Raw genomic sequence first — 27366 nt, 5'->3', positions numbered from 1 at the left:
TTGGACAGCGCCAATCTGCATAATTCCCCTGGCTCATGACCACTGGTGTTTTATACTGAAACAACATAAAAAATAATGGGACACACTTGCTTCATAGGGCTGGCCTGCAGTTAATAAGCTCTGGAAGTGGCCAGAAGAGTCTTTCAGTTTCCTCTCAGTTGGCCCATCATCTTTTTCTCCTTGATTTCCTGGCTGTTACTCAGGCTGGAATTAACACTCTACCGTCTGGTTGCCTGTCTTGCCTCCTAATCTTTCATGGCAGGCAGAGCCATAGCTCCTTGAAATATCTTTATCTTAATTTCCTTGACTTGTAGGTGTGTTTGAGTCTGTTGTAAAGTTGGATTAGATTTCAGATGGAATTAGGATTTTTAAATGCTAAACAGCGAATTTTGAAATGAAAGATTGTCCTGTATTATTTGGATGAATCCAGTAACATGACTAGAAACCTTATAACTGAAGGAGAGGTGGAGAGAGAACCAGAGAGATGGCAGCATGAGAAGGACCTAGTCAATGTGGATGGGTCTGATTAAAAAAAAAAAAAAAAAAAAAAAAAAAAAGGAATTATGGGCCAAGGAGTGCACCCAGCTTCTAGTACTAGGGAAAAGGCAAGAAAGGAAATTCTTCCATAACCTCTCCAGAAGAAATGAAGTTCCAATGATGCTGTCATTTTAGCCCATTGAGCCCCATCTCAAACTTAGGAAAACCAACAGTATAAGATAGTGTATTTGTATTGTCAAGCCATCAACCTTTTGGTTACTTGTTATAGCAGCCATAGGAGACTACTACATTCTCCTCAGATGTCTCTAGCAATTACTTTCTCCCCGCCTCCTTGCCTGTTCTCACTTTCTGGAAAATATCATTTCCAAGGCTAAGTCAGCTCCCAAACAGATGGCGGGAAACAGTATATAAACATTCACTAGTTGCAGATGGTAACTGTACTCACAACTGACATAACATAGAAGCTTATTTCTCTTGTACATGAGGAACGTTGATGGTCAATGTATGTAGCAGTCATACTGCACAGTCACCAGCCACTCTGAAGGGAGCCCAATCTGAAAATGGAGTTCAGGTGTCCAGGTACATAAACGCAAATGCCAGTCTTGTCTGTGCCATGCCAGCCAGCATGGGGTCCTGCTGTGCCACAAGATCATCTGGACCAAGTTCCTCCCACCTTCTGGCTCCACAATCTCCAATGTAGCTTGTTAGAAATGCAAAACCTCGGGTTCCAACCTTAACTTGTATTTTAGAACAGCACACGGGCAATGAATGACTGGGTTCACAGTTGGAGGAACATTGCCTTAGAATGGATTCTCAGCCTTAGCACTGTTGGCATTTTGGATGGGCCTCGTGTGCCTTTGCTGTGAGGAGCTGTGCTGGGAGATGCAGGCTATCACTAATGTCTCTGACCTCACTTGCTCTGTATCAGTAGCCCCTCCTCTTCAATTAGCTCAGGCAAAAAATGGTTCCAGGCATTGCCACTTGTCCTGTAGAGGTATCAAGTCACCTCTCTTTGAGAACTCTTGCCTTAGAGGTTTTGTCTCTTCCACATGATGAAAACGAAAACTCCAGCCCACAATGATCCCTGCTGAAGAGAGCCAGAAGTCCTGCCAGCAATTTCCTTTCCAACAGAAATCACACCCATAACTTTCATTATTTTTCTAGTGACAAAAAAATTATTTGTATGACGACATCTACCTGCTAAAGAGCCTGTGAAAGGTCATAGGGTGGCTTTGTGCACAAGAAAAGGGGGAGAGTGGGTGCAGGGAACAGTCAGTCTCTCTAGTATAGGGGCTAGCACAAGCATGAGCTCAGCCTCTCTCTCCTCTCTTCTTCTCCCGCCTTCCCTTCTCCATCCCCCCTTCCCTCTCTCTCATTGGGAATTGAACCAAAGGCTTGGTGCAAGCTCAGCAAGTGCTGTACCACTAGCTACATCCTAGCACAGTACTCTCTTTTTATTCATTTCTATTAAGAAATACACATTCAGTCAAAAGAAGTACATAAATGGAGGAAGTTATGAGTGTATGTGTGTGTGTGTGTGTGTGCGCGTGCATGTGTGTGTGTGTCAGAGAGAGAGAGAGAGAGAGAGAGAGAGAGAGAGAGAGAGGGAGAAAAGAGAATACATGGACAAATTACAACATAGAACCATTTTAGGAATTCACAGAATATAAAAGCTTCTAGACTTTGATCTGGAGAGATGGCTTAGCAGTTAAGGTGCTTGCCCACAAAGCCTAAGAACCCAGGTTCAACTCCTCAGAACCCACATAAGCCAGACACATAAGATGATGCATGTGCACTAGGTGGCACATGTCAGGAGTTCCCTTGCAGTGGCTAGTGGCCCTGGTGCACCAATTCTCTCTCTCATAAAAAAAAAAAAAAAACTTGTAAAATTTATCTAGTTCAGTTTACCATACATCTTGGCATCCAAAGTTCTGTGCTGTCTAGGCCCTAGTCACTGGTACTTTTCATCAGAGAGTAACCTCCCCATCCCCTGCCTCCTGCTCTTTCCTGTTAGAGCTTTGCATTCTTTGTGCCAGCAATGTTCTATTGGTTAAATAACAACTCATGAATTGCATAAGTCCTCCTATAGTGATTTTTTTCACATAATAATAATAATTTTACATTAAAGGTGTACATTTAATGTATACATCTTGTATATATTGTATATATTTGTATATATATACATGATATACACAATATATATGTATATATAAATATACATACAAGTATATATATATGTATATATACACACACACATCACACACACACACACACACACACACACATATATATACACATACACACACACACACACACACACACACACACATTTCCCTTGTCCCTTGTCCAGGCTGATGCAGTAGACTTCTACAATTATCTCTCTATCCATAGCAAATAATCTTCCTAGAATATAAAGCAGGTCACACCACTTCCCTACTTTCAATTTCCAGATGAATAAGTCCTGACCATGATGTACACAGCTCTACAGGATTTAGCCCTACCCATTTCAATGACTACATTCTTTTACCCTCCTCTCTTTGCTCTGTACTAATCCCCGTGGGGGCCCTGAGAATCCAAACATGACCCTGCCTCAGGGCCTTAAACTTGTTGATCCCTTCACTTGTATTTTCTTTTTTTTTTTTAACTAGATGATTGTGTGCCTTGCATCTTCCCTTCATTCAGGTCTTTGCTAAACCCTTTTGTCTTCATAGTGACTTTTTCTTATACTACTTTAACTTATCTGTTAAAGTGCTGGAGGTAAGATTCCACTCCTAGGAAGATGCTGGTAAATAGTTGCTGTTATTGAGCAACACCTATATTCCATAGCTACTGCCCCTTCATTCTGAAGAGAAGGTCTACTATTGATATGGGGCCACAAAATGTCCTTATTGGTTGTTGGGGTCACTTTAAAAGATGCTTATGCACCTTTCAGCTATCTGTGTTAAGTGCACTGTCACCAGGTGGTAGTTATATGACATATGCTGAGCCCACGCTCCTAACCTGAATCAACTACATGTTTGCTTTCAAGTCATAAAGTGAGAGGCATTATAAAAGGTTCACTTGAAACAGTAAACAGGCATTGAAATAGATGTGCAGAACCATGTTCAAAACAAACTCAAACACAGTTGGGTACTTATACTCCCTCTACTCCTTTCTGAACTAATTTCTTCACTTGTGTTCAGATACAGAAAGAATATTGACAAGTGGCATCTCCCCCCACCCCCGTCTTAGGACTCCTGTGACTATTGGAATGTAGCCTAAATGCATGTTCAGGCAGTTGGAATTAGAAACAATTATGATGCATGCAGTACATGGCAACATAATTCACCTATCATATGAACACTGCATGATCATTTCTGCTGACAAACTCCATGACCCACTCAGAACTAATGTTTTATTTTTTATTAAGGGCACACCAGTCAGTCTGTTTTGCACACACAAGCTGTCATTCCCCTAGACATTGTAAGGAAAAGCACACTGCTTTTCTTGGGATTGTGCGTCTTTGCCACTTTGTCCACCTCCCATCTACCAGGAGGAGGAAATTGACCCAAATCACAGTCTGTTACAGCACCTTTAAAGAAACTCATTCCCAGTAGATGCAAACTCTCTCTCAGCTTCAGACCTTGAATGGTCAAGATTCTTCTGGATATAGCACAAAGAAATCCCAGGTAAAATCTGAACCAAGCACAAACTTAAAGGAATGTAATAGAAGTCTCAGGTGGGTGAAGGTCTTTTTTTCTTTCAGTTCTTTAGGTGCAGCTTAAGGTCACCAGACTTTAGCATTTGGATTCGGCTATTGACACGATTGGCTGCATTCTCAAAACTTTCTTTTTTGGGGGCTGCAAAATAAGTTCCACCCTGATTCCTTTTCCCAAAGGTGGAAGAGGCAGCCCTCCATGTTTGTCCTAGAAATCTTTGCTGAAGCATCATTGTAGCTTATGGGTTCTTGCAGGACTTCCAAATATGTGTCAATCATTCCTGTTGCCAGGGAGCATGAGTCTGGAGGCCTTGGCTCTCTGGAGTATAGGTGGGGCTCAGAGCGTCTGGAGGCATAGGGGAGGGCTTGCAAGGCTTTTCCCTTGAGCAAAACCAGTATATGGTTATCAAAGAGAAGAAACGGATGCTGATGCCAAAACAGCAGATGTCTGTTTCGAGACTTCTGTTTAAATGCTGTCTTTCCCGCAACACAGCCCAGTCAGTTAGACACTCTTGAGTTCCAGGGTTTGGTTCTCATTCTGTCTCTATTCTGAGGTATTCCAACAGAGGAGTTTCAACTCCTTCTTCTACCACCTTGCTGGGGAATCCCACATCTCTTTAACCTGGGAAAAAAAAAAAAAGGAAAGTGGGGAAGAAAGAAGGAGGAATAAAGAAAGGAAACTTGTCCAGTCACCAGATCTAAGGTGTTAAATCCTGGGAAGGATGGGGAAAGCTAAAGAACCTGGCCCTTGAAATCACTAATTATTTATTTAGAATTTTTCTATTTCTACCACTTCCTTAGCAACCCACAGCAGCTGCCTGGGAAAATTTAAAGGGATTGTATATCTATCTTGTAAGAGAATTCTCCAAATAGAAAGTAAAATCATTTATCACATTAAATCTTCCTGCCTGGAATCACTTCCAGGAGAGAGGGAGAAATGATTTGGCATTTGATCAGTCTTAATATAACAACTAGATAGTCCAGAATTTCTAGAACAGCCTTGAATTTATGCCATTTTATTCTTCTCACTTAAGGTAAAGTCTACAATATAAAGTTAAGTATGATTTAATTTTCTATGTTCTTATGAAACATTTTATGAAAATAAAATCCCATTTTTTATTCAGGGAAACAAAACCTACCTTTGTCAAATCTTGTGCCTCTTGTGCCTTGATGTTTTGTTTAAATATATATGCCCTGTGTATGTAGGATTCTTTTTAGTCTGCAATCATGCTTTCTTCTGAAGCTCGTGTGTGTGTGTGTGTGTGTGTGTGTGTGTGTGTGAAATTTTACACTTGCTGAGGGATCTTTCTGAAGGGATTATTTGGTAAACTTGTAGACTTTGGATCTATTAAGCCTTGGGGTCTGTCATTTTCAATTTTCTGTGTGAACCCTGAACAACCTCCTTTTTCCCTCCTCCTCCACTTTCTTCTTTGGGGTGCTGGTGATGGAATCTAGGGCTTGTGCATGCTAGGCAAGCAGTCTGTTTCTGAGCTGTATCCCCAGCTCATCATTGAACTTTTGAACTCTATGTTTCATCCTCATTTCCACTTTGCTGTTCCCCACTCTCCCTCTTCTCCCCCACCTGCACACACCCCATACACATTCTCTTTGCCTCTGTGTTTTTCTTACTGTACTTGCTATGGAAAGAAACAAGGTGTTTTTCCATGATCCTCAAGGTGGATAAACTACTAGTAGTAACTAATACTACTAAGTAATACTACTACTAAGTAATACTACTCGGAACCCTTGTTTCCAGAAAAAAAGTTTCTCTTCATAATTACCTATGACTTACTTTTAAGATTTGCAAGATTCGAGCTGGGCATGGTGGCACATGCCTTTAATCTTGGCACTTGGAAGGCCATAGTAGGAGGATCGCAGAGAGTTCAAGGCTACCCTAACACTACATAGTGAATTCCAGGTTAGCCTGAGCTAGAGCAAGACCCTACCTCAAAATAAAATAAAATTAAACGATTTGGAAGATTAAAAAAATCAGATCACTTATTTCAAAGAAAAGTGAAAAACATTTAAAAATTTTGTTTGTGTGTGTGTGTGTGTGTGTGTGTGTGTGTGTGTGGTATATGGTCATGCCAGGGTCTCCTGCAAATGAACTCTATCTGGCTTTACATGGGTATTGGGAAATCGAATCTGGGCTAGTTGACTTTGCAAGCAAGCATCTTTGACCACTGAGCCATCTCTCCAGCCTGAAAGGTGATATTTTAAGAGGACTAGATAGGAAACTCACTTAAGTGAGTGCTTTCTAACAACTGTGCATTTACATTTGTACATTCCTGGTAAAAATAGCTAAAATCCAATGAGTATTTGGGAGACTAAAAAAAAAAAAAAACTCCTAGGTTATCCTTTTAAAAAAATAAAAAAATCTAATCTTCTCAGTAACTTGGTTGAGTTCGTGTTCTGTATTTTAAGGTTAAAGTGAGGCAAAATTATGTAAGCTCATTATACAAAGATACCCAGTTATTAATGATACAACCTTGATTTGCTCATACACACACACACACACACACACACACACACACGCATGGGCACACACACACATACATGTACATACTTTCTTTCAAAGTCATGTATTTAAAAAATAATTTGCAGGCTGGAGGGATGGCTTAGAAGTTAAGGCATTTGCCTGCAAAGCCAAAGTTTTGATTCTCCAGAACACATGTTGGCCAGATGCACAAGGGGGCTCATGCATCTGGAGTTTGTTTGAAGTGGCTGGAGGCTGTGGCATGCCCATTCTCTCTCTTGCCCCCTCTTTCTTAGTCAAGTAAATAAAATAAATATTAAAAATAATAAAAAAACAATTTGCCTTTTTCACCTGAAATGTATATTGGTTTGCCAATATTACACCCCTATAACATAGTTTTGAACACTTTTCATGATTATAAAAATGGTAGGGATGTTTGCCAATCATACCACTAAGGCTGGAAAAATACAGGTGGTGGGCTCTTGTTTTGGGGACAACTCCACTAAATTTAGAGCCTAACCCACACACAAATTAAAAAATAAATTGTAGGTAGAGAGTGAAACCGAAGAAGTACTGTGCACATGACCAACAACAGCAGTAACAGTACGAGAGGACAGGATGGGTCGTTTCAGGTGAAGTATAACAAGACAAAGCAAAACACCACAGACCACAAGGGAAAAGTGATGGATTTTCACATGGAAAATGTAAAATTATTTTGTATGAGAAAAGGATCACTTACAAAGTATTTTAGCTTGTTGGTGCTATCATAATCAAACACCACGAACTAGGTGGCTAACAGAAAGAAATTTATTTCTCAGAATTCTGGATGTTGGTCATGGTTTGGTTTTCTCCGAGGCTTCTCTTGTTGGTTTGTGGATGGCCATCTTTTCCTGTATTTTTGTGTGGTCATCTTTCTGCCCAGGTGTGTGTCCTGCTTTCCTCTCTATCTGTCTTTCTCTCAACCAAACAGAAGGCTCCTTGACTCATTGCCAGTAAGAAGTGCTGGGTATTCCAGTAAGAATTATGGCTATCAACTTGTTCGTGCAGGCTGTTCAGTATGTCTTCTCAGATGGCCCAAGAGGGAAGCCAGTGGCGGTTGGGGAGGCAGGAGTCCTGGCAGGTGAGATGACGTGACTGTTATAGAGTCTGCAACCCTTTTGAAATCTGAGCTCCTAGGATTTACCTGTCAGCAGCTTGGGGTTCTTGTGCCAGACTGACAGAACACTTCATTTTGTCTCTCACCTACTTTTCCTCACATTCCTTTCTTACTAATCCTCTTTGTGGTCAGCATAATCTTTTTTTGATAATGCTAATATGTGCGATTAACTCTTGCCTTGGTGAGTGAGTGGGAATCCCTATACCTAATTCCCTCTTTTTGTAAGAATACCAATCAGATTAGATTAGGACTATACATTTACTTCCATTTAAATAAATTGCCTCCTTAAACACTCTATCTCCAAATGCAGCTACATCCTGAGGTTCTCAAGTTAGGATTCTGACATCTGAATTTTGGGGGACATAACACTGAGATATGTTATTGTTTTAGGTTAGATTGCCATCAAGTTCTGAGTTTTAGAATCCCATTATGGGAGTTTTACAAATCTCTGTACTGATCTATGAAAAGATGCAACTAGGATTTAGATCTCAGAGGCCCATCTCAACCAGAACAACAATAGATACTTTATTATGAAAGTAGCAAAGCTTTTTGTGAAAGAAACAAAACAACCATCACAATGAATAGGTAAATGAAAAAAGTCAGGAAATAATAGCAAGAATTGAGGAATGGGGTTCCATGAAACTGGAAATGTTTTGCAAAGCAAGGGGGCCAATCAGCAGACCAAAGAGACAGAATGGGAGGACATCATCCCATCGGAACTAAAACCGAGATAAATAAAGAGCTCAAAATATTAAACACCAAAGGAGAAAGTATTCCAACCAATAAATGGTCAAATAAACTGAATAATTTTTAAATAAAGAAGTGCAAATGGCCAATAAATACATGAAGAAATCTTCAACCATCCTTAGCCATTAGGGGAAAGCAAAACAAAACTACACTTAGAGCCCATCTCACTCCAATCAGAATGGTTATTATCAAGGAAACAAAACAGCCAGCATGCAGGAAAGTGAGCCTCTCTACTATGCTTTGGGTAGGGATGTAAATTAATGCAGCCACCATGGAAATCAGTATGATAATTTTTCCAAAAACTAAATGTAGGACTATCATATAGTCTAGTTACATTACTCCAGGCTATTTACTTCCAAAGAATCAAAGTCAGCAATAGAGATACCTGCATACCCATGTTTACTGGAGTTTTATTCATAATACCTAGGTTATAGAGTTAGCCTAGATGCCCATTAACAGAAGAACAAATAAGGAAAATGTGTATATGTACACATGGAGTGTTATTCCATCATATGTTATGACATTTGCAGGGAAATGGGGTAGAACTAGAGAATATTATGTCAGGTGAAATAAGCCAGTTTACAAAGATAACTATTGTTTATTTTCTCTCGTTCATGGAATTTAGAAGCAAAATGGGACATAGTTATAAAGAATGAAATACTAGGGATGTGAGAGGGTAGAAAAGTAAGGAAAATGGGCATGAACTTGATCAAAGTATATCATGTGTATGTTTGAAGAAGTCATAATGAAATCCATTACTTTGTATAATTAATATAAGCTAATTAAAAAAAAAACATTTTTTCTCTCCATGGCTCAAAACCTGCTCCCAATACTGCCAGCTTCCTCTCCAGGAAGGGATCCATGTCCTGCTGTATCTCCTTCCCTTTGAGGGGTGAATATGCTGGATCAGGATGTGGTCACTGATAGACTATGATGAGAACTTACAGACAGTGAACCTGCTGTTGGCTATCAGATACGCAGACATCTTTCCACTGCATTTTACAGGAAATGGGAAATTCCAGTTCTGCAATAGTGAGTGAATTGCCCACAATTCCAGAGCTGGGACATATTTGCATCATACTCATTAATATGAATCCCTAAATTTTCTCCTCTTGTTTCATCTTGTTGTTTATTTGCTAACCTATTTTATTTGTGCTATTTCCTTGTTTTTAGACTGTGAACTGTTTCCATGACTGGTCCAGTTCACTGTGTGATCACATCTACATCGTTTGATCTTGATGCACTTAACCATTTCTTTCTTTGTGGTTGGACTCCCTTGGTTTCCATCCCTTATGGATGTCTATAAACAGAGATGCAGAGATTTTCCTTATCCTTGGGAACATACTTGTCAGTAAGAAAATGAAAGGAGCATGCATTTAAAATTTTTTGATACATTTTGAAAAGTTGTCAGAGTGCTTTGCAGTTCCTTTCTCATTGTGGAGACAAAACACCTGACCAAAATCAGCTTATGGGAGGAAAGAATTTATTTCAGGCTTACATTTTTGAAGTGAAGCATCATCATGACAGAGGAAACTGGTTAATTTCATTATACATTTGTGGCCAAGAGAATAGCAAGCAGGAGCTGATTCTGAGCACACAGGGCTAGACTCTACATCAAGGTCTGCCCCTGGTAAAACACTTCCTGCACCTCTCAAAGACTCCACCAGCTGAGGATCCAGCAGGATCCCCAAACACAAACACTTGAGGCTATGGGGACATTTATATTTAAACCACCACAGAGTAGATGCTAATTTCAAAGTTCTTGCAAGAGACTGCCATGATTTCTTCAAGTAATAACACAGATTTAGGAGAATTGAATCCCCTTTGTGCCCTAGGCACCTAATGATCCTTGATAAAAAGCTTTTAATAATAAGAATCATTATTTCATGTGCAAACATCATGGGATTAAAGAAAATATATAGTCTGAGTATGGGAATTGCTCTTATTTAGAGTTTAGTTTCTACTGTCAAAATGACCCACAGGGTTCCTTTCTCTTGTGCATGAAAGGATGGTGGATAAATAGTTCCTTTCTCTTTGCCCTATTGCAGAATAATTTTTCCTATAAAATTGAGAATTTATTTTATTTTTATACTTATTTATGCATTTGAGAGAGAGGGAGAGAGAGAAAGAATGAGAATGAATGGGTATACCAGTGCTTTCTGCTACTGCAAAAGGACTCCAGATGCATGTGTTACTTTGTGCACCTGGCTTTACATGGGCAATGGGGAATTGAACCCAACCCCTCAGCATTTACAAATCAGGACCATTAGCCACTAAGCAATCTCTCCAGCCCAGTTCCTTTTTAAAAAATAAATGTAACTATCCTCAGGATGACTTTATCTCTAAAATGAGATTTCTTTTTTTTTTTAAACACACACACACACACACAGAGAGAGAGAGAGAGAGAGAGAGAGAGAGAGAAGATCTATACTTGCAGACAACAAACCATGGTATTTCCCTCCTCTTCCTCCACTTTCCCCTTCATAACTCTGCTCAACGTTGTATCTCCTCCCTCTCTCCATTAGTCTCTCTTTTAATTTGATGTCATCATCTTTTTCTCCTATTATGAGGGTCTTGTGTGGGTATTGCTAGGCACTGTGAAGTCTTGGATATTGAGTCCACATTCTCTGCAGACAGTTGCATGTAAGGAGTGGTACCCTTCCTTTGCTCTTACATTCTTTCCACCACCTCTTCCACAATGTATCCTGAGCTTTGGAGGGTATGAGATGTTTCAGTGCTGGACATGCCTCCATCCATTCTTCTCAGTACTATGTTGCCTTTTGGGTTATCTCAGTGGTTATTGCCATCTGAAAAGAGAATTTTCTCTAGCCAGAAGTGAGAGTAGCATTAATATATGAATATGAACATTAAGTGTACTTCTTTCGGGGCAATTTGATGAGAGTAATATATGCACTTATCTAAACAAGAGCAGGCTTTATAACCCTAAGGCTCATGACCTCTCCTGCCATATACTTTTGATTAGGTTTTCAGTGCCAGGCATGTATTCTCTCTCATAGAGTGGGCTTTCAGTCCAATTAGAGAGCAGTTGGTTTCCCCCAGAGCAGACATGCCACTATTGTACTCGTTCAGACATTTAGCCTGTTTGGCCAAACTTGAGGCTTCCAGTGTCCACTATTTTCACTGCTGATGATTTCTGTCTCCATTTAAGACTGCATACACTGTATCTTTTTTTTCCAGCTTTCAATTGGTTGGGCTACAGGGAGAAGGTTTTCTGCTAAATACCAGCTTGATTTCTCAGTGACTTTGCTGCTCAGGCATGTGAAGTCTTCAGCATTAGGGTCTTACCATCTCTTTCTCATGGGAAACAAAGGGCTTTGGCAATAGCCTGTAATGTTTTGGAGGCAACGGGGACTTCCCTGTCTAGCAACTCACTGGAAAGTATCCTATCTCTGGCACTGAAAATTTCCTAGTTAACAATCTATGGCATCTGGATGTGCCATTATTTGAGAAAGTAGATATTCATATGTATTATTCAGAATATCTTGAATTTAGTGACAGGTGGCAAAGCTCCTGAGCCAGAGTCCACTGTCCATAACCTACTGACAGAGGGGCTCTGAATGTGGAACACCACTGTGGGGCTCCCTGAGGCCAGCTTCACATGTTATAAACTTGCCTCAATCCACAGAGAAAATTCCCAAGTTGGGTATATGTGAATGAGAATAGAAAGGACTTCTGAAGCCTTCTATTGCATCATGCCAAGGCCAGAGATCAAGGGTGACTTGAGCAAGATCCAAGCAGAACTGCATTCCTGGGGTCCTGTGAAGCTGGTGTTCATAGATGATGAAGGTTCACATGGTGGTGGTAGTTTTCTTTAATATTTAACAAAGGCACTTGTGTGCTCGTAGCTTAAGTAGATGGGTTTCTGTAGATGGTACTTTTGCAATATCCTTGGCCCATATAATCTTTTATGGAGATACTCCTTGACAGAAGATGCTGTGTATCCATGGAAGGATTCTCCTTTCATGTCTTTCTGCAATAGAAGCTGCGGTTTGTCTTGCAGTGTTTGCCAAGCATATGAGAATATTGAATAATGACTATATTTCCCAACCTTCCATCTGTTGGATGTAGTTAATGAGGTTAAGTTTGGACCAATGGGATCTGAGAATAGATGATGGGTATAATTCCTTGGCAATGGCCTTAAAAGGATATTCTTCCCTTTGCTGCTGAAGAAAATGAGAATATGATGAAGTTTGAACTGTCTCGAAGGTACTGTGTAGAGAAAACCACATCTCAAAAACGATGGTGCAACAGGATAGAAATAGCCCAATGGGTGTCTTTTGGATAAGCTACAAGTACATTTCTGTATTGCTTAAGCCACATTATGTTGAGTTCAGTTGTCCTTAGCTAAATATAATTGGAGTACAGTACATGCATCTGCCTTGTATGGTCAAGGTACTGTGAGAGCAGATCATCTCCTCTGGAGAGCCTTTGTCATTATTCAAATTTTATGGATGAGGAAACCTAGACTTAAAGCAGTGGAACTAATGAAAAGTGACTTGTCTAAGGTTACACACAAAATATCTTAAAGAAAGGACACTATGATAGAGCCTAGATTTTAACCTGTTTGAAATGAAAACATTTAATCACTAAATCTTCCAGACATTATTCATACATCTATATTTCAACCCATGTGGATTGCTTCTCACTGAGCCAGTCATGTGCTGGTGCTGGAGAGAGAAAGGTAAGTGAAAGGAGTGGGTGCTTGGTTTTGTAGTATTTGCCTTCCAGTATGGGAAGAAAGCTAGAATCAACAAAAGTCAACAAAGCTAAAGTTACAAGTATAATGGAACTTAGAAGGACCAGTACCCTGCACCATAACAGGGTGTGACAAAGGATGCAGTTTACCATGATGGGTAATCTTCCATGGAAACACACCTCTTGATATGCTAATTAGAGCGTTTCCAGAAAGGTTTGAGGAGGGAAGATCTTCTCTGAATGTGGATAGCATCACACCAAGCCCAGGGCTTCATAAAAAGAAAGCAGTTCGAGAACCAGCGTTCCTTTTTGTTCTGCACCCTGGTTGCAGGTGCAGTGTGCAGCTGCCTGGTACTCTTGCTACCGCCATGCCTGCCCTACCATTTTAGGGTACATCCCCTTAAGCCAACCCCATCCCACACCCACCTTCCTCCATAAGTTACTTCTTGTCAAGTATTTGGTCACAGAAATAAGAAAGATAATACAGAAAATTGGTACCAGAACTGGGCTTGTTGCTGTGACCGTGTGGTTTTTAAATATGTGGAACTGGTTTAAAGGAGGAACATGGAAGCAATTTTGAGCTAGAATGCTGTAAGTAGAGCTTCATTGAGCTTTCTTATGTTGTTTAGAAGACCTATAGTGCCAAGAGAGGTGGACATTGGAAGCCCAGTTCATAGGTTTCAGAGGGGAGCAAAGACAGGTCAGGAACTGGAATAGATGCCATTTGTATTATATTCTGGCAAAGAATCTGACTTCATTATGCTTAGGTTCTGAGAACTTGAGCAAGGCATAATTCAAAAGTAATGGGCTAATTAGTTTGTTGGAGGAAATTTCAAGACAGGCACTAAGAAATCAAGCATGCTGGAGAGATTGGGATACATGGCATCGGATTTGAAGGATGAGTAGGAAGTGAATCTGTATATATGTGCAAAACCTTATGGTGGAGTTGTGCATTGTGTGTTTGAAAACTAAAAGCCTACAGTGCTGAATCTCAGTGGGAGAGGAAGGCAGGCATTAGATGAAGCTAGAGAGGGATCCATATAGGGATTTGTAAGCATGTTACAGATTTGGTTATGTATCCTAGGAGTGATGAAGGGCAGCTTATTTATTTTTTTCAGATGGATGACATAGTCAGCTCTATGCTCTGGAACCTGCCTGGTTGACATAGTCAACTCTGTACTCTGGAGTACTCAGCCTGGTTGACATATTCAGCCCTATACTCTGGAGTACTCAGACTTGTTGCTTTGTAGGCAATGGGTCGGAGAGACAAAAGTCAATACATGTTTGAGATTCTTACAGTAGTTTAAGAAAAATAGAAGTTTGTAATGATTTAGACTAGGGAGATGGTAGTGAAGATGGAAAGAAGTGGGTGGCTTTGAATGATATCTGGAAAGTAAAGTTGAAAGGGCATGATGTTGACTAGTCTTTGGGGAGTGGATGAGCGGAAAGTCAGCAACAAGTCCTAGGTTTATGTCTTTGTGCTTGTATGGGAGGACAATGACAAGGAGAGGAAGAGGGTTGGAGGGTGCAGGGCCCAGGTGCTCACTTAGTTGTCCAGCATTAGTCCATTCACTGTGGCTGCTGTTAGATTTTCCTGCTGAGCACACTGCTAACACCACTCCATGTGGCAACAAGCTGGGTGCAGGCTGAGGCTTGCAGAACCAGATTCCCTTTGGCAGGCTTGAATGACTAGAGGTGAAGGTCAGGGGACTTGCCTCTGGAGTTGAACACTTGTAAGGGGTGGTGCTGCAATTGCTCCTGGTCAGGCTTTTAACCTGTAAAGAAGCTGGTTTGTCCTGGTAAAGAAAAGCAATAGATGAAGATAAGTAGAGGTGAGAGATGGTGAGAAACTTTCTTTTGTTCTTTATGTTCCTGATCCAGGCACACTCAAGTCCAGCTCTGTCTAAGTTTCTAGTTACTTGAACCAATGTATTCTCATTTACTTCTTAAACTAGGAGGCATCTGATATCTTCTCTGAGCCCCTAGTTAGTCAGAAAAATAAGTTTGGGTCCAAAATGGTTGAGACATCCATATATAGATGTGAAGTAGGAAGTTGGATGTATGTATCTGAGCTTATAGGAGAGGACTGGGATAGAAGATATAAATTTGGGAACTGTCAGCATAAAGGCAGTAATCAAATCCATGGTCAAGGTTATTTTGTTCAAAGAACAAGTATATGGTAGTAAGAATGGAAAGTTTAGGATTTGGCTTGGAAACTGTGAGGAAAATATAGATAGAGCAACTTGTAAAGGGAGAAAAGATATAAGTAGGAAGAAAGCAAGAGAATTGCAGCTTTATGAAAGTGAGTTTTTTGTTTATTATTTATTTATTTGAGAGTGACAGAGAAAGAGGGAGAGAGAGAGAGAATGGGCGCGCCAGGGCTTCCAGCCACTGCAAACGAACTCCAGATGCGTGTGCCTCCTTGTGCATCTGGCTAATGTGTGTCCTGGGGAATTGAGCCTCGAACTGGGGTCCTTAGGCTTCACAGGCAAACGCTTAATTGCTGAGCTATCTCTCCAGCCCTGAAAGTGAGTTTTCAAAAGGAGGGAGTGATCAATTATGTTGAATGTCACTAGATAGTGTTCTAAAATGAAATGTAAAAAAAGTCCACTTCACCTACATACATCTTGATGGAGAGTTGACTTTTAAGATTGTCTTAGCATTCTGAAGCTGGGAGTTGCCAGGTTCAAGAGTAAAAGCATCTTTAAAGGGTAAGGAAGAGGAAAATGGGTCTATATTTAGTTTTTGTTTCCTCAGAAACTGGGATTATCAAAGGTGAGGGGAGTGGGCAGATTCTTTGTCAAATGTTTAGTGCATCTCTTCTTCTTAGATGCCAGGGGACAGTTGGTGGCAAGATATTTTTTTATCTTTGTAAAACTCACCGTCTGGGTCAAAAGACACACAGCGAATGACAAGCATGGTTTAGGTTAACAAAGGCAGAATGTGTCACTTTGGATTCCTTTGGCTGTAAGCAAGAGAAAACTTAATGAACAGTGATTTAGGACATTTAGAATTTACTTAACCAGAAATCCAGATAGGTGGTCCAGGGGTGGGTTTAGCAGCTTGCTAGTGTGGGGTGGATCCAGGCTATTTGTATCTTTTCATTCTGCTGCTGTTACCTGATGGCTTTTGGATTGTGGCTTCTTGCCACATGACATCCAGATGGCAGCTGTGGGTCCAAACATCATATGCTCACATGAGCATTTGCAGAGAAGGGAGGAAAAGTGGCCCCAGTGCCACTTTTGCTCTCAGGAAGCTCTTGAGCTTATTGGAGAGAAAGTTCCTTCCAGAATTTCTTGGTATTCCTTTGATATCCCATTGGCCACAACTGGATTGGTTATATATTCATTTGTTCAGTTATCTAGTTACTGTGAATATTCTGTTAATGAGTGTTCCAGACACCACTGGAGATACAGAGCACACACCGTGAATACCAGGGGTAAACATACTTCATAGCCAAGAGTGGTAGCACCACTGAGATGTGAGGAACTTGTGGGTATTATCCATTTGGATTGCTAGTAGGGGCTAAATTAGGAAGGGTGTCAGGACATAAATAACACTGTGTGAAAAGCCATACATATATGGCATTCACATGTACACCAGGTAAGACAAAATGGTTCTTCTCTTTAATATACCTGCAGTGTGTTTTATTCCTGATAGGGACTTGAGGATATAGTATCAGCTTTCCGTTGTTGTAACAAATGCTACAGATAAAGCAACTTAAAAGAGAAAAGGTTATTTCGGCTCAGTCTCAGCGTTTCTAGTCCCTGAGAAATTGGCCCTGTTGAGAGGAAACATGAGACCTGAGTATATGGCAGAGGAGACAGGCACCACCTCATGTCGTGACAGCCAGGAGACACTGAGAGAGACACGAAGAGGCTGGGGTCCTAGTATCCCCTTCAAGGAGTGTTCCCCTAGTGACCTAACTCTTTCTCCCTAGGCTCCACCTCTTCAAGACCCTTGGCAACTTCTTAGTAACACCACAGGTCGTGGATGACCCTTCAACACATGGGCCTTTGGGGTACTTTCAAGACCCAAACTATACAAGGAACTAGAGTCTAAGTCTAACCTTAGGCATTTCTGCATGCCCTCATATATTCTGCATTAAGGATTATCTTGAAGAACTCTGTTTAAAGGGGATAACTTCTTTAGTCATTTTTTTTTTAAAAAAAAATAGGGCTGGAGAGATGGCGTAGCAGTTAAGCGCTTGCCTGTGAAGCCTAAGGACCCCGGTTCGAGGCTCGGTTCCCCAGGTCCCACGTTAGCCAGATGCACAAGGGGGTGCACGCGTCTGGAGTTCGTTTGCAGAGGCTGGAAGCCCTGGTGCGCCCATTCTCTCTCTCTCCCTCTACCTGTCTTTCTCTCTGTGTCTGTCGCTCTCAAATAAATAAATGAAAAATTAAAAAAAATCATTTTTTCCATTGATGACACATGTCCACATAACAGTAAAATACTCTTCTTATACCCAAAATAATATTTTAAAAATATTTTTATTTATTTATAAAGAGAGAGAGAGAGAGAGAGAGAGAGAGAGAGAGAGAGAGAGAGAGAGAGAGAGAGAATGATGTGCAAGGGCCTCTACCCACTGCAAATGAACTCCAGATGCATGTGCAACTTTATGCATTTGACTTTATGTGGCTACTGAAGAATCGAATCTAGATCACTGGTCCTGCAGCCAAGCACCTTAAGTGCTGAGCCATCTCTCCAGTGCCAAAGCAATATTCTTACTAATAATAATCAAATGAATTAACATGCCCAGCTTGCCTGACTGCAGGAGCACACTGGTGCTCCCCGATGCGGGCAGGCCCAATGTGCTGTTGCACAGAAGAGCAGAGCCAGCAAGTGTGTTTACGTGTCCACAGCCCTCAACGGGCTGCTCACCAGTTGTTTCTTCTTCCTGTGAGACTGCACATGCCACTGTGCATGTGTGCTTGTGGGAGACCGCCCAGAGCAAACACAGGATGGGAGAGGGAGGGGAGGGATAAAGGCACCCTCAGAGGTTTTACCCCATATTTGTCCTTTAACTTTTGCTTCTGAAAAGGTATTGGGTGTGTTTGTGTCATGACATAAATGCATAACTTATGTGAAAGCTTTTCTTCTCTAAAGGAGACCCTTCATGTTGTAAGGTGAGTCTTTTAGAAGGCACAAGATAGGGACCGGAGATGTAGCTCTGCGGTAGAGAGCTTGCATGCTGTGTGCCGGGTCCTTGGTTCAGTCCACAGGACATGGGGAAGCTTTTATAATCTTCTTGCTCATTTGTGTTTCTTTAGCCCATTCAGCTTGGTTAGGATCGGATTCCCAGCCTTTGTTGTTGCTGTATAGGGTGGCAGTGTTGTGGGGTGACAGTACGTGAGGGCAGTAGGGTGGGGGTGGTAGTGTGTGAGGCGGCAAGGTGTGGGTGGTGGTTGGTAACGTGACAGTGGGTGATGTGACATTGTGTGTGGTGGCAGTATGGAGGGTGGAAGTGTGTGAGATGGAAGTGTGAGAGGTGGCGGCATGTGGGGTGGCGGTGTGTGGGGTGACAGTGTGATTTGGAAGTTTGTGGAGTGGTCATAGGTCAGGTGCCAGTGGGTGGAATAGCAGTTTGTAAGCGGTGACAGTGTGAGATGGTAATCTTAGGGGTAGCAGTGTGTGGCTTGTCTAGAAAGCTCTCATTTATTTGATAACTGACTTGGGAATTCTATTGGAGTGAGTGACAAAATCAGGCTCTTGTGGAGAATAAAATTCCTATGCTATGCAAATTGTTCTGACTGCAACCTGCAGTCCTCTAACAGATTTCAGAGCAAAATCATTCAGAACTTAGGCTTCTGTGTTTGCACATCTAAGACTCCATGAAAGGACTCTCTGGAATTCCAAAGGAATCAGGTGAGTGACATATGTCCTCCCTCAGCATTCTTTTATTAAAGCTGTTTTATTTGTTTATGTCTGATACTCAGACTGCCCAAAGACTTTTTTGTTCATTTTTTTTCTTTAGTTGTATTTTGCTTTGCTTTTCAGCCAGGAGGAAATGAAGCTGGCCTAGTGGGAAATTGTCCTGATCTCTTAGACAATACAAGACAAGGGCAGATGGCTAGAGAGTGACTTAGGGAAGGTCACAGCATTTTAACAAGCTATCTCAAGTGACTTTAGGGAAAAAGAATGAGGTACCATCTGTAAGTACTTTAGATTGCCTTGGGACTCTGGAACTAAGTGCTTGGCTCTGAGTATCGACCATGTAACCAGTTGGCTTTATGGCCTTGGAGAATTATATTTGACTCAGTTTCCTTATTTCTATTATGATATTAATAGCAACCTTTCATAGAATGCTTGCAGTGATTAAATGAGATAATGTAAGTATGGTTCTGGGATATAAATATTAATAAGATAAAGTAGAAAATGGAGACACTTTTACAAATGAGAAATGTGTAGACAGAGTAAAGACAAACCAACTCAGGGCTTTACTTGGAAGTTTGTTTTTAACCCATTGTGCTTAAGCATGTGTATTTGTTTTCCAAAATTCTCATTGGGTTGGGTTGTAACTAAGAAGCTTAATATTGGAGGTTCATTTTAGAAATTGTTGCTGTCTCCAGTAATGTACAAGGTACTAGGAATGCATGCCTGAATCACAGCCCTTGAAAAGTGGTGTGCACGTGACCAGTGAACACTTTGAAAATCACAGATTATCCTTGCAGCCCCCAACTTTCATAGTAACTTTCAGAAGGATGGGCTTGTCCATGTATGTATGACTATTCTTTTGTCTTTTTTGAAAAGAAAACAAACCCCTCTTTTAAAGATATAATTGATGAGGCTCAGATGTTCTATTTCTGCTTAGAAGTGACTTACTATTTTTTTCATTATTGAGAATTTTAATATATGAACACACTGTAACTTGATTATATTCCTTTCATCTTCTTTTATCCCCTCACTCACCCCCATTCCACTGAGAATCTTTCTCTTTCAAGGTGGTCTTTTGCTCTGATTTGTTGTCTCCTTTTGACCTCTCTGTCCTCCATGTCCAAGTGTTGATGCAGGGCTTACAGGGGTAACAGTAACCACTGTGGGATAATAAATACACCAGTTGGTTCATGTCATAGTTATGCTCTTCTGCCTCTATCCTTTGAATTTCTGCAGGCAGGTCTTGCTTGATGGCACAAGCAAGGTGGTTCTAACCCTTTCTAGTCATTTCCATCAGCAAGCATTCTCTTCTATTCAGATCATTATCATCTACTATACAGAACACTGTGATCTGTCCTATACTCTGACACAGAGTATAAACATTTTGAGGTCGAGGTCATACTAACAGTGGAGAACAGTTTGGAAAATAAAGAAACATAGTGAATCCAGCAAACTTGCCATATCTTGGCTCACCATTGAAGAACAATTTTAGCAGCAAATGCCACACTGTTGTACCAATGGGGTTAGCAACATTAGATAAAACCACCAGTGATTGTGTTTCCATATAAAAGCTCTCTGCTAACTTCTTTTAAAAAATATTTTATTGTTTATTTATTTATTTGCCAGAGAAAGAGGGAGGGAGGAGAGAGAGAGAGAGGGAGGGAGGGAGAGAGAGAGAGAGAATGGGCACACCAGGGCCTCTATCCACTGCAAACGAACTCCAGATGTGTGCACCCCTTGTGCATCTGGCTAACCTGGGTCCTGGGAAACTGAACCTGGGTCCTTGGCTTTGCAGGTAAATGCCTTAAGCACTAAGTCATCCCTCCGTTCCCCAACTAACTTCTTTTTAAAGAGGGTAAACTTGTTCTTCTCACAGTGAAATTATGGCCTGGATGTGAGGTAGAGCTGTTTTATAGAATTCCTCACCGGCTTTTAAATGCCATTGGTCACTTCATTAACTTACCATGAATTAAAGCAATGAGCTTATTGAGTTCTTGGTCATTTTAAAATCTGATAACTTCTGTAGGTTGTTTGGTGGCTGAGACTTCTTGTCATTGTATAAAAGCCTTATTAAGTTTTTTTGTTTGTTTGTTTTTCTGTTCTATTTCAAAGGCTAGCTTTACTGGCTTTCCCACTTCCTTTTGATTTTTTCTCAATTTCTCTTCCTATATTTTATTTTATTTATTTGAGAGCAAGAGAGAGAGAGAGAGAGAGAGAGAGAGAGAGGCGCCAAGAGTGAGTATAGGCTCACAAAGACCTCCTGCCAACACAAACAAACTCCAGATACTTGTGCCACTTTGTTCACCTGGCTTTACATGAGTACTGGGAATCAAACCTGGGTCATTAGGCTTTCAGGATTGGCAAGCAAGCAAGCTCCTTTAACCACTGAGCCATCTTTCTAATTTTTAGGATCAATGATTTGCATATGTCATTACATGAAAATACAGAATGTATTCAATTTTCAACTATCTTACTATTCTTTCCTTGTATGTGTTATTTTTGTGCATGCATGGATACATGCTTGCATATATGTGGGTTTGTGTGTGTATTTTTTTATTGAGGCCAAAGGTTGAAGTCAGGGGTCATCCTCAGTTATTCTCTAATTTTATTGTTGATATAGGGTCTTGTGTTGAACTTAGAACTCACCAATTTGGCTAGACTACCTGACCAGTGAACCTTGGAGATTTTTTTAGCTTTGCACTGGAATTACAGTTGTACCACTTCACCTGGCATTTTCTGTGGGTTCTGGGGATCTGAACTGAGTTCCTCATACTTGCATGGCAAGTACTTTACCAACAGGGCCATCTCCTCAGCCCTTAGTTATTTTTTTCAATGCACTTCCTCACAGGAATGTGCTGCTTACCTATGTGCACTAGTATGCAGAGAGCTGAAAGGTATTTTTCATATCTGTGTGTGAGGGGAGAAGGTGGATCCTAATCATTGCAGCTCATTCTTCTGTCACCAGTAATTCACTTTGAGGAGGCTTCTGAAGAGTGCCTGTCATTTTCTTACCACAACCATGCCTGAAAAATAACCTTCTTTTGGTTATGAACATAATTACTCATTATAGAAATTTTAGAAAATGACTAAAGCTTACATTCTCCTATAATCTTGCTACGGAGAAGACATTTGTTTTCTGTGCATAGTTATGCATATGTATTTGATTATTGATATTAGTTTAAATTTGGGATTATATTTTTAAACCTATGTTTTTATTCCTTTTTCATTTTGTTCAGGTGCAGGGATTTGAGCCCAGAGGCTCATACTCAGTGATCTATACTGAGTACATTAAACTACACCCCATCCTTGTGTATTTTGACATTTTATTTTACAGTACTAGGGATTTAACTCAGGGTTTCATGCATTGCTAGTCAAGTGTTGCACCATGGAGCTACCCCCCAGCTTACTCCTGTTTGTTTGTTTTCTATTTAAACAGACCATTTACATACATCTGAATTTTCTATTACCACAATGGCTTTCATTATTATTATTATTATTATTTAACTATACCCTATGATAGAAAATACATTTTATAAAATGATGTAGTATAAATACACATGCATTTACAAAACAGTTTCATGAAAATATTTACTCCTACTATGTGGAAGGCATGCTTACATTTTTTTTTTTTTTTAATTCCTGCAGTCTATTTAAAAAGCTGGCCATGGCCCACTAAATTGGTTTCATGACTCATTAATGATTTGTGACCCACAGTTTGAACGCTACTCCTTTAGCACATGAATTTTATTGGCAGTGTACTAGTCACTATGTGGTATGGATCTGTTATAATGCATTTAATTGGTGCAATGCTGACAGACATTTAATTGCTTTGAGTGTTTCCTTCTAAAGTGTTACAGAGCAAGTGAGTACAAAGCATATATATCCACACGTGTACACATAGACACACATGACCCCTCCCCCTTTTCTTTCTTGAGACAGGTTCTTGTAGGTAATCCTGGATGACCTGGAACTCATGACCTTCCTGCACTAGGCTTCCCAGTGCTGCTATTGCAAGTGTGCATTGCCCTCTCTGTTCCTCCCTCATTTTCCTAGGTTCAATTCAAGTGCACACATTACAGGGTCAGAGAGTTAGCATTCAGAATGATTTAAAAGCTTTTGGTGCATATTGTTAAATTTCCCTCCAGGAGGCTTATGTAAATATTTGCACTCTTGTCAGCTGACCCTGGGGCTCCCCTCGCCCCACCTAGCTTCTGTTGAAGAAACCATATTCTGAGTTAACTTAGAATCTCAGTCAGGTAGTGAGGAGAGAGATGGTTTAGGCAGCAATTGGTCTGTTCTGACTAGAACTGCTGTTGTGTCTAAACTGCATTATGTTAATATCCCATGTAACATTGGCTCTGCAGATGAGTTTGAACATTTTCAGTACTCATGCATGCCACCATGAAGAAATGTGTATTTAAAAATATATCATGATGCTTTGTAGACCTTTGATATTTTCCATTCTCAGTGGGCAGCATTTACCAGTTTTCTCAGGAGTATGGTTTCCAAACCTATGCACTGCACAGTTTTCAGGACAAATGTCATTTGTATGAGTGTTCATAGGTGTGCTTCTGTTTCTTATTGGATGTTCCAGCTTTTGAGCTGGAGAGTGTATTCTTGTAGGATCAGGTTTGCACTTGATGCAGTTTGCAAAATCTCAGTTGTTAGGAACTATTAACTTCTATTGTGTTTTTAGTGGTAAATGACTGGAAACCAACTAAGTGTACTGCAGTCCAAGCCTTGTTCAACAAACATGACATCTCCTCAGCAGGCAGCTGTTTAAAAGAATGAGGTAGCACCATGTGTTCAGATACAAGCTCATCTCCATGATCTCTTGTTGGTGAGAAAGGCAAAGGGCAAGATGGTGTGCAGTGTAAATTCATTGTACCATCAACCATCTTGCACTATTCTTTTTAAATTTTTTTGTTTATTTTTATTCATTTATTTGAGAACAACAGAGAGAGAGAAAGAGGCATAGAGAGAGAGAGAGAATGGGTACACCAGGGCCTCCAGCCACTGCAAACGAACTCCAGATGCGTGCGCCCCCTTGTGCATCTGGCTAATGTGGGTCCTGGGGAGTCGAGCCTTGAACCGGGGTCCTGAGGCTTCACAGGCAAGTGCTTAACTACTAAGCCATCTCTCCAGCCCCATCTTGCACTATTCTAATTAAGAATAAATAATAGAAAACTAAAGTTGGTATCTAAATATTTTAGAGACATATCCATCAAAAAAAAAAAAATAAAACAGTTATCTAATTTTGATAACATGCTGTTCCTAGTCAAGAATTTTGAGTCTGAGTGTATGGTTTGATGGTAGAGCATGCACTCTGCATACTTGAGGCCCTGTGTTTGATCTTTAGAACCTGGAAAACAATAACATTAAAAAAGAAAGGATTTTGAATTGAGTTCTGCCATGGTGGAAGAAATTCAAAGGAATCAAATAGATACTAGAAATATTTAATTATACCTCCTAGAATATGTGTTCACTTGCTCCCATTCTGTTCATGCCTAGAAAGAAGCTGTATCATTCAGTCATACTTGGTTCACGCAGAGGGAGTAGGTCGCCTTTTCCATGCCCAGTCATGCCAGCCATGGAACCTCATAACTGGAATTAGGATCGGCATTGGGGATGCTGATCACCTAGATGTTAGATGGAAAACCAAAAGTTGGGGTAAAACTCTCATGTCCATACACACATCCATGCATACACTTCAAAATGATATAATCTGCATTATTGCTTCCACATGGTATACTGGGTGGAAATACTGAGGCAAGCTAGAAAAGAATGGATTTGGCTTGTGTGGGTGTCGCATAACTTATCACCGGAGTTTCACCCCACATGTTTATTATAATCACAATTTCAATAGGCTTATATTCAAGTTTTAAAGTCAAATTTTTTGCATCCAAGCTGTGTGACCTTGACCTAATGTGTTGGCTTTTCCATGTAATGGGTTTTGATTTTGCAAAATGGAAGAGGACTGTTAATTGGCTTAAATTAAATAAGAAAAAGCCTTACATGGTAGCAGCCCTTTGGCAAATGTTGAGTCAGGAAATACTGTTTCCCATCATGATGATATTCTGGGAGAAAGGAAGAAAGCTATATGTTAGTGGGAATGGAAGATGGTGCCTGAGCAGAGCCAAGCCAGGAGGGGCATTGCTACCATGTACGCAGGAATAAAGCATCACAAAGCCAGTGACACAGAGGGCAGCACAAACCAAGAATGCAGAAGAGCTGCTAACAATTGCTTTCTTCTGTCAGTGTTTCTCACCAATGACAATGGGTAGTACACTCTTGCATTAGTTACTTTTATATTGCTGTGACACAATTGCCTGAAAGAGCATGGAGGAGCCCTCAGTTCCCATCATGGTTAAGAAGAAACAGAGAGAGCAATGCAGGAAGTGACTATGAATAGTCTTCCCCTTCTGCTTCCAATGACCTACTTCCTCCAGCTATGTCTCACCTCCTAAAGTTTCTACAATCTCCCAAAATAGTGCTAGTAGTTGGGGACTTAGCATTCAAATTTCAAACTTATGGGGACATCATATAATCAAACTACAGTATCTTGAGAAAGTTTTAGTCTTATAGAACTTTGGAGTGTATCAAAGATAAATTTGGAGAGATGAGGTTCCCCTCAGGAACCAGGCTGGGAGCAGCAAGCAATGGAATCTAGGGGCCTGGTGGGGGCTGGGTAGGAGTTCCATTCAAAGAAAGAACTGAGAGACAGTACTTGGAAAATGACCCCCAGACATTAATGGTGAGAAAATCCTTTGATTCAGTATTTGTAAGCTGAACCCTCAGAAATCCCAGCCTTGTGCAAATACCTAACCATACACACCTTATTCTGGATTGAAAGCTGCAGGAAGCCTGGAAAAGATGCAGTTCCATCCTTCCCCTTTTGATAAAGTGTAGTTTGATAAAGTGTAGTTACCACCTGGGTAGGCAGGAACGCAAGAGAGAGCAAGTTCCTTTCTGGGATTTTAAACCCAGAGACGGATTTCCAAGTACAAATTAGTGATGGCTTTTATCGTTAAAAGACTTGAATTCTCTGATTTTTCACTCATTTCCTTCCTCTTCTTGTTGTCATGGGGACTTCTTTTCCATGAGTTATTACATCTTGCACTTCAGCAAAAATTTTATTGCTTCGGGACCATCGGGTCTCATGTGGGACATTTTTCACTGCTCATGGTGTGATACACAGAGGTAATTTCTTTCAAATGATTTTTGCTTGAAGTGGTTTTCAATGAATTGAGAAGGGTGAGGATAAGAATGAAGCACGGTGTTTCTGGCATTGGGTCCGTGTACATAGCATGAAATGTGAATTGTACGATTGTATTGCCAGCACATGAATAGGTAGCAGTCTACTCTGTTCTCCCATTTGACCACAAAAAAGGAACAACAACAACCAGAGAAACCTTGTTTAATGCTATAATCTATTTATGTCTCTTCCTGATAACTTTGGAAAATTTTATTTTATTTCTGAAAGTAGATGTTTTCATCAAGGAGGAATAGTTATCACCTCTCAGAAATGAAGGTTAGGTGCTGCATGGGGACATGGCTAGACAAAGCAATTTCTATGCCAGTAGGGTGGAGTGTTAAATTATGCCCCCTGTTTTCTCCCAGAAGTCCAAGTTCTGTCTATTTTCAGTGTCCTTCGTGCCATTTTCTTTCTTGTTGACACTTTGATCCAAACACTGAGAAATTTGGTACTGGAACAGTTTCATATACTGTTTTCTTATTTCATTTCCTCCATTCCTCCCTCTCTCCCTTCCTGCATTTAGGGTCCACCCATTGAACTCAGAAAAAAGTCTCATCTACTCACAGTTATAGTTCCTTACAGAGAAAGCAGACCCATTAAAATAAGAAAAAGTCTATGGTGAAGAACAATAATATGTGCACTTCTAGGACTTCCAGATATCCTCTTACTGTGGAATCTGAGGGTCAGTGCCTACTTCCAAAACACGACACAAAGCCTGCCATGGAAATTTCCCAGAGGCTTGGTGGCCAGGAGTTTTTTTGAAACCATCCTAGTACTGAGATTACAAGTGCGTTTTTATGTGGATTGGGGGAATGGAACTCAGGTTCTCACATGTCCAGATGTTTTATCAGGCATTGATCACATAGGCCAAGAGTGCTTACATGACTGACATTAGCTGCTCTCTCAGCTATTCAGGATAGGTCATACTCTTGCCATAAACAATTTGG

At 40.6% G+C, this 27366-nt stretch overlaps 1 protein-coding gene across 2 annotated transcripts in view; it reads left to right on the top strand.

The window, feature by feature from the left end:
* The window catches only part of Hs3st4 (heparan sulfate-glucosamine 3-sulfotransferase 4), a 443755-nt gene that overhangs the window by 17378 nt on the left and 399011 nt on the right, over positions 1 to 27366 (top strand). The window lies entirely within an intron of this gene.

This window comes from Jaculus jaculus, chromosome 12 (genome assembly GCF_020740685.1).
Source record: "Jaculus jaculus isolate mJacJac1 chromosome 12, mJacJac1.mat.Y.cur, whole genome shotgun sequence".
Lineage (NCBI taxonomy): Eukaryota > Metazoa > Chordata > Mammalia > Rodentia > Dipodidae > Jaculus > Jaculus jaculus.
Note: the sequence above shows the minus strand (reverse complement) of the source record. Positions and strands in the feature narration are given on the sequence as shown.